This window comes from Zonotrichia leucophrys, chromosome 1 (assembly GCF_028769735.1).
Source record: "Zonotrichia leucophrys gambelii isolate GWCS_2022_RI chromosome 1, RI_Zleu_2.0, whole genome shotgun sequence".
NCBI lineage: Eukaryota > Metazoa > Chordata > Aves > Passeriformes > Passerellidae > Zonotrichia > Zonotrichia leucophrys.
In genome coordinates, this window is record NC_088169.1 from 43,437,911 (window position 1) to 43,454,507 (window position 16,597).

Here is a 16,597-nt window from a genome sequence, read left to right on the forward strand (position 1 = left end):
TATATTTTGGAATTACATTGCACACACTTCATAAGGCAGCCATTAATCTTCTACAGCTGGGAATCTTCAGTAAGTTAAGAACTATGTGATGGGTATAAATTAATATGATGGCAAATTTTTATTTAGAGGATTTAAAAAAGACAATTTTGAATTGTAAATTTTATAACTTTCAATGTCTAAGCTTTGGGTGTACTTTGAGTATTGATTTAAAAACAGAAAAACAGGATTCAATTAGTTTTCCCAACCTTTTTGCAAAACTAGTTTTTCCCAAACAATTTTGCTTTCCCAAACACCCATTAAAACCTCCTCATTATTAGATTTAGCAATATCTAATATTTAAAAAGTTATAATAAGCACTTAGATTATTAGAACTTAATTTCAGAAGCCTTAATAATTTTTTTCAGATTAATGTAATTTGTCTTTCACTTATTTATGACAATGAAACTAAATTAAGTAGCCAACTTATTTTCTATGTTTGAGTCTTTTATTTGCTGGCTCTGTGTGGGATCTCAGCACCTCAGGACTGAGGTGCCGAGTCACCGAGACCACCCTTGGGGGGCTCGGGAGTCCTGGAATGTTGCCAGAAGTGTCTGGTGGCTGGACTTTGATCCTACACAGGAGACGACACCTGTATGAGGATAGGAGGACTTCACCGGGGTGAATGGTGAAGGGATTAGTTAATTAGAGGGTGAGACACAGGGTTTAAGATTTCTGTACAGGGGGGTTTAGAGAAGTAAGATGGAGGAATTGGGGCGTGTCCTGTCCTTCTTCTTCTTCTTCTTCTCCTCCATCTTCTGTGGTGATGGTGGCACTTTGGGATTGGTCATTACTAAAAGTGCACCGGGCAATAAGAATAAAAGGTATTGGGGAAAAATGATAAATATTGTACACGTAGCTTTGGGTATAAAGAATAGGATGACTTGTCGGTAGGGCAGACCTCTGTCGGGCCGAAAGAAAATCTTTTAGATAAACAATTAATAAACATAGAGACCGAAAGAAGAACTGAAGCCTCTTCTCATTCTTTGATTCGCGGGCTGCCCCAAGGCCACCCCGGGCCTTTCCAGGCCCTCCAAACACCCGAAAACCGGACAGCTCTGTGTCTCACTTTAGGCTGAAAAATGGAATTAGAATGAATAATCAAAGTATTTGGACTTGTGGGTCCAAAATGATACTTTTTTGCAAGGGCTATATTTATCTATAAATTAAAAAAAAAATAAAACTTAATATTTTCTTTCTAATTATTTTCTATTGTGATCATATGAAACCAGGAGCAGATTTTACAAAGGATTCAGAAATTCATTTTTTTTAAATCTTAAATAGATGTTTTTCTGCTCATACTAAGAAAGTTGCTATGATACTGTAGTATTAATTCTAAAAGGCTTCTGGATGTTTATTCAGGCAAGATTGTGCCTGAGAATTACCAAGATAAAAGAATTATGAATATGTTAAGAATATGTTAGAGAAAACAGAAGTTTAATATAAAAACCTTATTTGCCAGCTATACAGACACATAAATGAATAATCATTTATTTTATTTATGTCATTATTTTGTGCACTGTGCACTGTTACAATGGAATTTACTGGAAAAGCATCCAAGGTTTTTAGACACCTTAAGGTATGTGCAAAACTTCATCAATTATTCTTTTGCCGACTAAAATTGATCATACGGTTTGTGATCTCTTAATCACTTTCTGCAGTACACATATATGAACCAGTGTCACAACATTTTGCATCTTCAAAAAAAAACATGCTTTAATTTCTTATTAGCCTTTATGAAAAAAAGAGGAGTTATTCTGTAAGCACCAAGGTTCCCCCTTTTGCTTCCCTACTACAAATTTATTTTTTGTTTTGGAGGGGTGGGTGTTGGCTGTTTGGGAGGTGGGGGATTACAGTGTGAAACTGTCATTAAGCTCTGCTAACTGAGCAGAACTTGTACTTGGAATGATCCTGTCTCTTGTGAAATTCCCTTTAAAATATCAGCCGAATTACTGAATTTTCAGTTCAGTGAACTGCTTATCTTAGCATTTGGACTAACGCCTACTTACTCGGCTCTACAAATTAAATGCATTACTTTCCCTTATCACAATACAAGTGGCTTCTGAATCGCCCTCTTGCATATTGACATCAGAGCTGTATCTGTAACATTCTTAGGCATTAGTTTCCATCTTCTTCACTCATCACTGCATTCCTTGATGGTTCACTCTGCAACAAAATGTTTACCATACTCTTAATGTTGGGTGGGTCTTTTTTTTGTTTTCTTTTCTTTTTTGGGTTTTTTTTGGGGTTTTTTTTGTGTTTTTTTTTTAATCTTAGCATGTATATCTATTTTGATTTAGCTGTCTACAGCTAGTAAGTCCCCATTAGTACCAGGTTGCATGAGAGATAAGATCTTCCAACTCGGGATTTTTTTTTCCTAATGGTCATCATTTGGCCAGTCAACTTAAAACTTATGGTTAGATCCAGATCATATATTTTGAACATGTATGTTGACAAGATATCTTGGTCTGTTTCCTCAGGGTAAGCTCCAAAACTAAAAACTTGCTTCATGAAACACAAAATTGTCATTTTATCAGTTTTGATTATCATCAGTATAACTTCAAACATTCTATGTTCTCTTTCTCAAAAGTTGTGGGGTTTGGCCAAGTCCCTCAGTTCGCAACTCTAAAGATAACAAATTGCTTCAAACAGTAAATCTTACCTATGTATTTGGTCTGACTTAATTTTTCATCCTAAAATGAACTTCCTTGTTGACCTTCACCTCTAGGATTGCTCTCCTGTTCTCCCAGTGATTTCTCAGTTCTCTAAGTCTCTGATACAGAATAGATATACCAGAAAATACCCTGGTTTCCTGGTGACATTGGTGAAGCAATGAGTGTCCTGAAGTGACTACAATTTCATAACTGATGCTCCAACAAAGATTTAATCTCTGACTGTAAGTTACCTACTACAAAGCTCCCAGCCAAGTTTTGATTGGACTGATTGGAATAATTTCTCCCCCAGGCTTCATCTATTCTTGTGCATCAGATTACCATTCCTAAATTACTGGCAATTAAAGATTGTGTGCTGGTTGCTCAGACATTCAAATTCCCAACCTGGCACATTAGTCTCCTATGCCACTGGTTTTACTTTAAATAAAAATTGCAGTCCACCAGCTGGGAGTAGCTGGAATGTACTTGTTTCTAACAACCTTGGTTTCATTTGGAGAGTGATTGCTTCCAAAAGCATGCAGAGACAGGACAAGGGGAAATGGTTTTAAACTGAAAGACTTTAGAATAGATATTAGGTAAAATAGCTATTAGGTAGATACTAGAATAGATATTAGGTAGAATATCTACTGTGAGAGGGATTGAGGCACTGAAACAGGCTCCCCAGAAACTTGTGAGTGCCCTATCCCTGAAATGTTTAAGGCCAGGTTGGATGGGCTCTAGCAACCTAGTGTAGTGGAAAGTGTCCTTGGCCTCAGCAGGGGACATGGAGATAAATTATCTTTAAGATCCAAATCAAACCATTCTATGATTCCAGGACTCTATGATTTGGACAACTTCTGAAGGAAAACACAGAAGAAGAGATGGAGGTAATGGGCTTTTTTAATTGCATAAAGAATGAGTTTGTCTAGAGTTATTTGCCACTTTCTAGAAAAAATATATAGACCTTGCTTTAATTACTTTTGTGAGGCTTTCAGCTAACTTAGTCTTATTTTACGTTTTCTGGGACATATTTGATTTTTCCATCCTCCATTTTCTTTTTTAATTTCATTTTTCTTTAGCAAGGTACAAGCATATGCATTGTCTCCATGGAAACTAAATCTTAGGATTGCCATCAGTACTGTCTTTTTTGGCTACTTGGTTACCCAAACACTGGGGCTGTGTGGGGTCAAACAGTCCCTATGCAAACAAGTTCATTTACAAAGGAAAAAATAAATCTCTTTCAGGCTGCACTTGGTCCACCATTTTTCTTCTCCAGCTTTCTCTGTCTTGCAGTCTTGTTGAGTCTTGTGGGTTTTTTTCTTCTTTTCTTCTGTCCTTTTTTTTTTTCTTGTGCCTTGCAAATAAATGCTCAAAGACAATTTCCTCCCCTAAGTGCCTGCCTATGTGTTTATTCTGGGAAGTGATACCAACCTGGGGTTGAGGGCAAGGCTTCCACTGTTTCAGTTAACTAGTTCTATAGAAGGTTTTACAGCTTCTATCAAATCAGGAAATAATTATTATCAAATAGTCTATGAAATCAGAAAAAAATATGGGCCAGATTCAGTGACACTGAATCTGGCCCATAATATTTTCACTAGTCATGGAATCATACTGATTTCTAAGCCAGTTTGCATGATGACATTGCAAATGTTAAACAAAGTAAGTTTTCTTTTATCTGCCAAGAAATTAATATCTTTCTCCTGACACATCTACTACAAGAAAAGCTCCTGAGTTTATGCCAGAGTAATAAAATCTTCAGTGAATGGAAACTTAAAAATAATCCTATTCTAGTAGAGCTAAACAACTTTCTTTGCAGTAATGTACTTAAAATATCAGACAAGAAAAATGTGAGAAGTCTCTACAGCTTTTCTCTAGACACAGCTAGATGATCACTCTGACAGATTCCATTCTTTTGGTGCTTGGTTTTCTGTTACTGAAGTTTGTAATATCTTATTAAAATTCTCTTAGAGTGTAGAGATGTTTCAAGGAGCTTATTTCTTTCCACTAATATCTAGCTTCCTGATTATCAGTTCATTTGTGCTTTCCAAGGAATCATTTACTTTTTTGAGACAGCGTAATTTTTGTGCAAGCCTGACCGTTATCTCATTTGCTTGCAAAGTGACAATTAATTCCTGATATATAGCCTCTAGTGTACAGCCCGTGTCAGCTGCACTATGAAACACTCACTCACTCATCTTGAAATCTGTAGGAAAACATACCAAAACTTGCATAAGGTTCAGGGGGGGATTGTTTGGTTTAGGTTTTTTCCTATAGAAATGAAATTAATGTTGACACGTACACATATTATCTGCTCTAAGGCCGCTTTTATTAATTGGATTTAAAACTATACTACTCTGCATTGGATCCTCTAGTTATTTAATTTTCTTTTGAAATTTTCCAAAAGACTGACATTTTAGACATAAAGTCCCTCTGTGCACTTCTTTTAGATGCTTGCTATAAAAAACTAGCTAGTGTCTAGTGAGAACATGTATTGAAGTCACAAAATTACTTTCAAGTAAAAAATTAGACTGAGAATCTTTAAAAATGTGTAGGAAACTTTCTCCAACCACTTAATCACTGATTAACCAAACTATTTGGAATGGACATTTCCATGAGAGGTTAACAGGGCTCTTGTCTTGACATGTGTGAAAACCTTGTTCAGAGAAATCTGGGATCTAAGAGAAAGTCAGCTAACACATTAGATGTCTTTAAATGGTGGTCTGACTGATAAACTTTTATGGACTGAAGTGATGTGAAGGGTAAAAAATAATTTTTAACTGAGGAATGATAGTGAGGCAGCAGATGGGAGAGAGCTTGAAGAAACTGTAGCATAGTATGTAGGGTAAAAATATGTGAAGAGAAGTGGAACACAGGTTTCAATTAAATTTACACATTTGGATCACTGGGGATAGTCCAGATTTGAAAAGACAAAGGAAAGGACATAACAGCATTCTGCAAGCTGGAACAGAACTTTCCAATCCTCATACCTGCCTTAGCTTTTCTTCTAATGTTTACACAAGATTTAATTTATTTTGCCTCTTAAGTTAGAGCAAAGCACCCGGCTAAGTATATATATATTCTTTAAAATATTTTTTCATTAAGGTAAATAAAGTCTTCATAGCACTAGTATAAGGGGTTCCATTCCATTCCTGCTGAAGTAGCAGTAAATTTCAAAGTGTTTTTAATTAATGCTGTCTACATTAATGAATGTTTAACCAATGTAATATATCTATCCCCTTATCTGCAATAATGAACTCCAGCAGCAAAAAGACAAGAAAGAAAAACTATACAGTGTTAAAAGATAAGACAAAAATAACCCCAGAGCTAACATATATTATTTACCAGTCACAGGCTGCAATCTAAAGCTTAGATGAAGAAAAAGAAAATTTTGATTTGGTATTTCTGAGCTTAGTAGGGCTACCACAACACCCTCACTAGATTGCAACTGCAAATATTTACTTGATTCTTTGTCCAATATTTTTTCTTTAAATCTCCTAACTATCTCCATTTTCTACAAAGTTACACTCTCATGGAAAGTACTTGGAACTATACTTGAAGTTCACAAATCTAAAAATGTCAGAACATGAAAATACCCAGGTCTATCAAACATTTGGCAGAGCAAGTTTATCTATAAGATCTATCAGGCAAGTGCATGAGGACATTGTATGAGGACAACCTTCAAAAAGGGCAAGAAGGGGCCTGGTAACTATGTGCCAGTCAGCCTCATCTCTATCTACATGGATAAAGGAGGAACAGGAAGAGTCAGCATGCATTCACTACAGATAAATCGTGCTTGACCAACTTAATTGTCTTCTAGGATGATAAAACTGTCTGGATGGATGTGGGAAGAGTAGTGAGTATTGTCTATCTTGACTTTAGCAAGGTTTTCAACACTTTCTCTCACAATATCCTCACTGATGAACTGAGGAAGTGTGGACAGAATGGGAAGTAGACAATGAGGTGGAGTGAGGTGGACTGGCTGAATGGCAGACCACCCTGAATGGCAGACCACCCTCACACCAGAGGGTCATAATCAGTGGCACAGGATCTAGTTGGAGGCCAGTCAAAAATGGCGTCCCTCAAGGTCCCTCAAGGGTCCAGTATTGCTTAACTTATCAATCAATCACTTGGAGGGACAGAGGCCTCTTCAGCAAGTTCACTGAGGACACAAACCTGTGAGGAGTAGCTGATACCCCAGAGGGCTGTGCAGCCCTTCAGAAGGACCCAACAGTCAGCAGAGATGGGCAGAGGAGAACCATCTGAAATTCAACAAAGACTACAAATGTAGAGTCCTACACCTGGGAAAGAATAACCCCATGCACCAGCACAGGCTGGGGGCTGACCTGCTGGACAGCAGTTCTGCGGAGAAGGACCTGGACGTCCTGGTGAACAACAAGCTGTCCACAAGCCAGCAGTGTGACTTTGTGGCCAAGAAGGACAACGATGTCCTGGGGTCCATTAGGAAAAGCTTTGCCACTAGATCAAGGGACTACTAAACCCTAGTGAGGCCACATATGAAGTACCATGTCCAGTTCTGGTTTCCTTGGTAGAAAAGAAACCTGGAGATCCTGGAAGAGGTCCAATGGATGGCAATGGAGACGGTTGCAATGGGCAATGGACTGGAGCATCTCTTTTACAAGAAAGGGCTGAGAGAGTTGGGCCTGTTTAGCCTCGAGAAGAGAAGTCCGAGAGGAACCTCATCAATATCTATAAGTATCTGAAGGGAGGGTGTCAGGATGGTATTTCCAGGCTCTGCTTGGTGGTGCTGAGCAATATGACAAGAGGCAATGGGTGGAAACTGATGCACAGGAAGTTCCACCTGAATATGAGGAAAAACTTCTTTACTGTGTGGGTGACCATACATTGGAACAGACTGACCAGAGAGATTGTGTTCAGACTGTTCTTGAATGTCTTCAGTGGGGGAGACTCCAAAATCCTGTGACATGTGCTCTAGGATGACCCTGCTTGAGCAGTGAGGTTGGACCAGATGACCCACTGTGGTGCCTTCCAACCTTACCCATTCTGTGATTCTGTGCCATAAAAAAAATTAAATATATACAGACATAGTTGCTATCATGAAATGACATATATATGTATATGTATATATGAATAATCTGCATGTAAGTAGGAAATTTCTTATTCTCTAGATACATGCACACAGAGTAACGCTATTCCTTTCTTGCTTTTCTTGCCTCTCTTTTCAGCCCTCCTTTGTTTGTTTCTTTTCTTTATTTTTTTATTTCTGGGGCATGTATTGTCTTCCCTTTTTTTCCAATGTTTTATCTTCTTGCTTGTCTTCTCCATTAAATTTTTACTAGTATATATCTCATATTTCAGTTTTTTCCCCCTAGAGCAGTGTTGCATTTTGCCACAATTTTCATCTGCCTTTCAGTGAATATTTTCTGCTTCTACTCATCTTTACTCTTTTCCAGAACCTTTGCTTTTTTTTTTTTTTTTCTCCTCCATTCAGCTATTTAGTTATTACTATTCAGATATCCATTTGTAATCTTTATCTTTAGGTCACACTCTAACTGTGTAGCTGTAAACTGCATGCAGCACACACACATAAGTATCATATTATAGTTTTAGGATGCGTTTCTATGCAAAGCTTAAGTTATATTTTAATTCATTTAAATATGACAGCAATAGATGTGAGTAGGCAGAAAAAAAGGTCGTCTTCAGCATATTTGGGAGATGTAGTGAGTGGGATCTATTACTTTAATAAATGATGTATTTCATTCAGTTTTCAGCTTGTTTTGAAAAGCCCCATTGCCATTCTGTTCATACTCTGCCCAATGTAGCACTTCCTGTTGATCTTAAAGACAGTCAATAAGAGCTACTGCAGGATTACACAGACCTTCTCTGTCTTTTGTTTTCTGCATAGATATCAATTTGTTAAACAATCTGAATCTTTGATGACTTACAAAACAGTTCAGCTAATGGTCCATGCTTTAATGCATCTTATCAGCAGCAAACATCTGCCTAAAACTGGCTGTGCTTTCATGACTGTCAGGCTCTAGGGGAAATGTGAAGATAGATGTCATTTTGCTGATCAGGTTTAAAACAAGGACTGAAAGATAAAAGATTCCTGGTTCTAAGCAGCAACTCCATGTAAATAATTTATAGTCCAAAAATAATATGCTATTCAACACTTAGAGGAAGGAATCTTCTTCTGTGTCTCTGTTATAATAATTCCTTTAGAATTCTTCCAATTAATATTCAAAGATTACCAACTTCCTATCTATAAATGAGTTGCTTATTAATAATACATAAGCTGTTCTCCTTTCTTTTGATGAGGCAGAGCACAACATGCTGCAAAGGGCATTGACAGGAAAATACATGCTTTGGAACTGTTGTGAAGCTATTTACCATTCATGAAGTAACTTACTAATAATAGTTGCCTGCTTATGAAAACTCAAATGTCAAGATTTTAACAGGGCACTGAGATCAAAAAGGATTAGTAATGAATGACCTAGAACTGAATTCTTTCTTATAAAACCACATAGAGCAAAGTGTTCAATCTGATTTGCACATACATGTGCAACACATGCAACAATTTCTGTTTGCTGGAAAATTCAGCGGAGAAATATGACAAGCAAAAAAACTGTTTGTAAATACCTTATTTACTGGCTATAGATATCAATAAATGACAACATAAATAAAGGGATCTTTACATCAGTGTGCCTTTGAGGAAACAGAGAAACTATTCATAAAATCAAAAAATCAAATATGCAGAGTTGGAAGGGACCCATCAGGATTGTTGAGTCCAACTCCTGGCACTGCACAGGACACCCCAAGAGTCACACCATGTGCCTGAAAATGTTGCCCAAGCAATGCCTTAACTCACTGGACAAAAGCTAAGTAAAGGTTGCCTTCCACACCCAACATCAATTTATCTAAAGCATGTACAAATCAAACACAATAACTGTAGAGCAGTGATGTACTGAATGAAACTTCATAACTACATGCCGATCATTTTGACATGTTCAGCTGTTTAATATCATGCCTGACTGCTCCTTTATGGCTTATGATTTTCTTTTGTTAAATATGACAAGTCTAAATAAATCTGAACCCAAGTGAATTAAAACACTGATTTATTTACTTTGGCTAAAATCCCATATGAACAAACTGAATTCATGGTTTTGCTATTGCTAATTCAATGATAGAAATTTACAACCATCTAAGAATTCATCTAATTGCTGCATATTCTGTAATTCCACTGCAGAAGCATGTGTATAGATCCTTTAAGATAAAAGACCATCAGACACTATTCCTCACAGGAGGGACCAACACCATTATCCAAGACAAATTTTTTCTTTTTTTTTTTTTTTTTTTTTTAATAAGTAGAGAAGCCAAGACTTTGCTGGCTCTTAAAATAAATTTGAAAATGGTTTATACATGGTAAATGTGGCATTGTATTGATCAAATAAACTAGTATGTTATAAACACTAGAATAATGTTTCCTAAAGGACAAAAATGGATTGCACACAAATGAGCAGTCTGCTCAGGCAGCATCACTAAGCCATACCAAGATCTAGTTAGTATTGTAAAAACTAAAGTTAATCAGCACAGCATTGGGATGGGAAGGAAAATATACGTGACAGCATTTTGTCTACTTTATAAAATAAATCTCAGTGATTAGTTTATTTTTCTTAGGAGATAACTGGTTTATTTTTCTTAGGACAATCTCTTCTATGGTCCTGCCTTTAAAAAGAACTAGAGTTGAAACAAATTTAATACAGTACATCTCTATTTTTCTTTAGATTAAAAGTTTTCCAGAGCAATAGGCTGGCACACAAATAGGAAAGAAACACTGTTCTCAAACGCGGTCCTGATTTTGCACAATTTTTCTTACATCTGTGACATACATGTTTATCTCTTTATGATTTCATCATATCACTTTCTATATTTCCCTGACGTGTTGGAAAATGCTGACTGAAAAAATGTAGCTGTCAAAATAAACAAGCAACTGTGAAAGACAAAAGAACTAGAGGTACAAGAAAATTAGGAGGTAGAATTTGTGTGAAAAAAAAATGAGAAAAAGCCTTCTTTCTTGAGAGGCAATTACTATTAAGTTTTCAAAGCTACATCAATTATTGTGCTAAGACAGTACACAAAAAAAAGAAAAAAAACCCCACCAAACTGCTGCCCCATCCCCAAAATAGATGCAAAAAGGAAAAAAAAATTATAAATAATTCATGTTTCAATTTACCACAAAAGAACTAAGTTTCAATTTATATGGAAAATCAGTTTCTTGTTTTTCTTCTAAGAATTTGTCATGGCAAAGAAAAGGATAGCAATAATGTCACTGAAGTCTCTATTTCCTGTTAATTTGTGCCTCTTAGAAACCAAAAGGCCAATTGGAATCTGATAAGAGCAAATTGCAATGAAATTGATAGGAAGTCTTCTAGGAAGATCGGAAGGATCTTATTGTTTGAATTTGAAAGATAGTTTTCCAAAATAAGCATGACTAACTGCACTAAATTCTATGCTTTCTATTTAAAAACACAACTTAAAAGATCTTAAAAATGTGAGTCAAGTATTGCCTGAGTTTCTGCTGCCTTGAATATGAATGTGAGTGTGAACATAGAAACATACAGTTTCCATTCAGTGGAATAAATTTCACTGAAATACCTTCTTGATACGGAAGAAAAGCTGCCATCCTCACTGGAGTAATACCAGTAGGGACATACAGTTGCAAATCTAGAAGTTTAATTTCTGAACGCCTGTAGCAGAAGCAGCAGCCATGACCAAATTCTGTATAGCAGAAGAACCATGTTGATGCGTGCTAAGGAGGAAGCAGAGGATGACAGGACTAATAAATCCATTCCTGAAGAGTTTAAATTCAGTTTCTGCAAGAGTTTTCTCCTTTGGTCACAAGATTTACCTCTCTTGCCCTGCAAGCAAATCTATCAGAATAAGACTGCTTACTCATAGTTGCCCTTCCCCACCCTCTTGCAATAAATGAAGATAGTAGTTTTTTTTTAATTCAATATAATCCTATGATACTGATATTTTAATGGATAATATAATATAATATAATATAATATAATATAATATAATATAATATAATATAATATAATATAATATTTCCGAATATAATATAATATTTCTGAATATAATATAATATTTCTGAATATAATATAAGCAAGATGTTGGATATATTTATTTGAAAACAAAAAACGTGGGTTTAGCATGCTGGAAGGAACTTCACTGTCAAAGATCTCAGCTTGTTTGAAAGGTGTTATCTGATTCATAAGATGGTTCAGATACACATAAAGCTCTGCATATAAAACCAAGAAGCCTCTAAGTCTGTACAACTGCACAAAATGATTTCTGAAGTTTTGGCCAGGTTATTTTATCACAGTAGGGTGGTCAGACATAATTTACCTCTGGTAAGACAATTGCAAGATTTTCCCAGGGAATGAGGCAAAGATGAGCCTGTAGTTCCTTGGGCTGACCTTCAGGCTTCTCTTTCTTTCCAGTCATCATGTACTTTCCCAGATTTCCATGATGTTCCAAAGATGACAGAGAGCAGCCTTGCAAGGACATCAGCCAACTTTCTCAATTCTCTTGTTGCTGTCCCGAAGTCTGTACACTGCTTCTGTCCTTCCTTACTTCATTCAGGGTACTGAACTCCCTGATTTTATAGTGATTGCAGCCAAAGTTACTGCCAACTGACATATCCCTAGGAAGTTCCTGTTCCTGAATATCTGTTCTGTCTGAGAGCCTTCATGTAAAGAAACAATACAAACACTTTCACAAAATTAAGAGCAATTCAGCTGTCGAAGTCAATGAAATTGGAAAATGTGGACAGAGCTGAAAATTAAAAAAAAAAAGCACAAAAAATATACAGGGTAAAACACTAAGATTTTACCAACTGTAGCAGTTTTTGATAAATCTCTAGGTTAAGTAAATGGGAACTCTTATTTTGGTAATATATTGCATCTTAAAAATAAATTCAGTTTTCATTGATTTTGAAAGTAACACTTGCAAGTATGAAGGTAATAGCTTTTTGATTGATTCAGTCAGAATGATTTAGGCTTTGTGAATAAAGGGGAAATTAATCAGTAAGGGTTGATTTAGGGCCTCTTTCATAATATGGATTTCCATTTTTGTGTGTCATTGTTCTGTTGTTAAAAACCTGATGGACTGTTTGCACCGTGGTGAATGATTAAATGTCTGTAACTAGGAGTGACTGAGAAGTGAGGCTATCTTTAAAGAATTAAAGCCTTCCTGAAATTAAATTCAACAATCAAATCTAATGTAAGAAAGTCTGCAGGAACCTATAAAGTAAACAAGCAGAAATGAAAACATTTTCCATTTCAGACAGAGCAGCTCAGAAAGGAGAACTATTGCAGAAATTAACTTTCAGCAAGTGAAAAAATTGGTTAGGAGGCAATAAAGAAATTAATTGAGGCATTTGTGACAGGCACTCAGCATGTTAAACACTTCCACTGTACACAGAACTAGTTTGACAAGAATCACCACATAAAGTTGTTCCCTACTGGACTTTGAGTTTCCTTTTTTTTCCCCATGTAGATAAATGCTACCTCAGCAAGGGCCAAAACAATATTAGACTTGCTAAGGAAAGCTGTGATTGAAATGGAGGTTACTGGATAGTGAGCTGAACAAGTAGTTTTTTGGCCTTTTCTCTATTAAAAATAATTATTCAGGAAATGTTGGATTACAGGAGTAGATACCAGTTTTGTGCCAAAATTTCTGTAAACTAATCTACTTTCATGCCATTGGACTAGAACTATTACAAGACAGAACCACAAATAAAATTCCAAACAATGCTCGTTTCTTTTCCCTCACAGACAAGACTAAAGAGGTCCCCGTTATCTGCTACCTTCAAGCAGAGGACATTCCCACCATAGTTATTTTTCTCTAGCCACAAAACCAGACAAGGTTATAGGATATTTCAGTGATTATGCATAAAGATGCTTTCTGTATGCGCATTTGTAAGTGTATATACTTATATAACTTGCTAAAAGGAAGAAAGAAATTTATAAAACCTATGTAGAAACAGACATTAAGTAGATTATTTTTAATGCTTGCATATATCATCATGTATTTCTCCTCATAATTATCTATAACTCAACTAGTTTAAATGAAAAATAAAGTAGCAATCATGGAATAGGTTTGTATCATAAGACCTTGTTAATAATAGCATATATTTTAATGACTCATGAACTTACAGCTTACAAACTGATATTTCATCTGTTTCCTGAAACTGACTTAACTGATTATGAGCTAGTCCCTTTTAGAAATGTTCTTTTTAAAGACAACATAGTTTAAAAAAAACTAGTAAAATATTACTTCAAAAGCTTGAGTAGTGATACTATGCTATCAGAGCACTTGAACAGAAAACTGATCCTGGCAAACAACCGACATATACTCAGAAAACATGTACATGCATACTTTCATAAGTCCAGAAACAGCATTAAGTTAGATGCATGAATATAATTATTCAGTTGTTTGAGATGAGTGCAACAAGTGTATTCTTTCCTTTTCCAGATTGCTGTATGGTTACTAGCAGTTTTCTCTACTACATTCTGTTAATAAGGCCATGATTAGGCATGGGAGGAAGCCAGCTGTTTATGTTGATTGCTGTGCTCCACGTAGATATATAGATAATGGTACAGTCTAGTGAAACAAAATCAATATGCAGTCAGATTCATAAGCAAGCACAAACAATGGCATGAGACTTTTCTAGACAACTCTTCCCTGCTTCCGGGGTTTCAAAGAGGAAAAAGTCATAAATACCAAGCACCTCACTGTATTACCATAAGAAGACTACAGAATAAGGCAAAGAGAACCCTGTGCAGTTCTTCACATCCTGGAAGTACATGTTCCTGCAGACAATCACACATGCAAAAATGAAAATTGTTCTGTTTTCCCTTGAACATGGCAGATAAATGCCAAATTTACCATCATTTCTATCAGGCACCATGGGTGGCCTGTTTAGAGCAGTTTTGATTTAAAACAACAGAATCATTTCCAGATGCTTATAAAAGAAAAGGAAGAGATATAAGAGTAAAGAGTTTACTTTTTAAAAGCTTCATTATATCTGAGTTTTACAAGGCAGCACTAAAGACACTACTGTTACAAAACAGTGTGACTAATGGTAGAAAATTATTTTTTTTCTAAATGCACTGGAATACAGAGGTATCACCAACAATAAAATTATTGCAACTTCTTTCCCAAAAACCCCAAGAACTCCATGAAGATTATAGTTTGCTTTATTCTACACTGCCAGTGTATTTTATATACTGACTTTTTCCAGTCAGCTAAACTGGCTGGAAAACGTGTAGACCGCATTACAGATGGAAATACAAAAGTTATAGCGTGCAGGTGGGTAAGTCAGAGGAATCAATTAAGGGTCCAACAAAGCTCTTGCAGGGAGCAGATCTCTACTATTTTGGCAAACTATTAGGAGGCATCAGCTGAGGAAAAAGTCTTTGAAAGTCTAAGTGATCATCCAAACTTTAAATCGAAGTGTACGGCAGGCAGGCTGGCAAATGCTGTTTAGACAGGCATTCCTTTTCTCACCTCTCAATATTCTCTCACTTCTGTTTCCCATGACTTTCTGCTGTGCAGTACTCCAAAGGAAGTAGGCTTATTGGGAATATCATGGCCTTATCCTTGCAGACTACTCTGCAAGCTGCTACTGATGCTGATATCTGGCTAGTTTGGATACCTCCTCAGTATTCACCACCACTTCATTTCCCATTAATAACTTACTTAAAATGAGACACACATTCTGAGTGCTTTCTGAAATATTATCAAAAAACCATAAAAAACAGTGCTAAAAATAATAGAAAATGGCACAACTAAAATAAATAGGAATAAAGGAATAAAATCTTTTGCTGAAATAGATGTACATTTTATGAAAATTTGGGAGCATGAAGTACTGAATTAATGATTTTTCAGAATGAATACTTTCAAAGGTCTTTTGATAATAGCTGCACTGTCTTACTTATTTTCTACTGTTCGTTTTATTCTACTTTTTTCTTGCTAATACAGAAACAGATTGCTTGCTGTGGTCACTGTAATAAAGGATTTTTTAAGATGGCAATTTAATTTCATTTGGATATTTCTAGGCAAGAACTGTGCTATAAACACTTACTAATGCATTTTTTTGCTACTTCATGTCAGATAACATATTGCAGAGACAACTGTTATACTAAACACTCTGGAGGACACTTTTCAGTATTTTCTATTACTAGTCCACTGGAAATTGGATATTTTTATTTTCTTCTACTTGGGAGAGACAGGAATGCGATGGACTGGAGAGCTGGAATTGCAATTTTTACAAGCAGTTTTGGAGTTTAAAAGTTGAAGATTGGTCTAAATATCTTTCTCTTTGAAGGCACAGTATCTATATTCACTATTCCCCAAGTATTTATATACACATTTTGAATGAGTTACATTTTGTGTTCAAGTATGCGTTATTTATTGTTATTTATCTATCCAAGTGCACAGACTCATTTCCAATAATACAGTGCAATTAAACATGTTGCCAAGACAGGCCTGCATGAAATCCATTAATTCACAGCAAAACACTGCTTCAAAGAGTCATTAAAAAAAAAAAAAAACCACAAAAAAAACCAACAGAAAAAAAACCCAAAAAAACCCACTCACACAAAAAAATTCTGCACTCGGGGAGGAATAACTCCAGGCACAAGCACAGGCTGGGGACCACACAATTGGGAAGCAGGTTGGCAGAAAAGGACCTGAGGGTACTGGTGGACACCAAGCTGAGCATGAGCCAGTGATGTACCTCTGTGGCAAAGACCACCAGTAGTCTTCCTCACTTTACAAGTGTTGCTCGCAGGTCAGGGCAGGTGATCCTGGAGAGAATCCAGGGAAGGGTCACAAAGATAATTGACTGGACTATATTTTGT

General features: G+C 36.1%; 1 protein-coding gene across 10 annotated transcripts in view; it reads right to left on the minus strand.

Moving 5' to 3' along the window:
• GPC5 (glypican 5) overlaps positions 1-16,597 on the minus strand; it is a 593,323-nt gene that overhangs the window by 367,149 nt on the left and 209,577 nt on the right. The window lies entirely within an intron of this gene.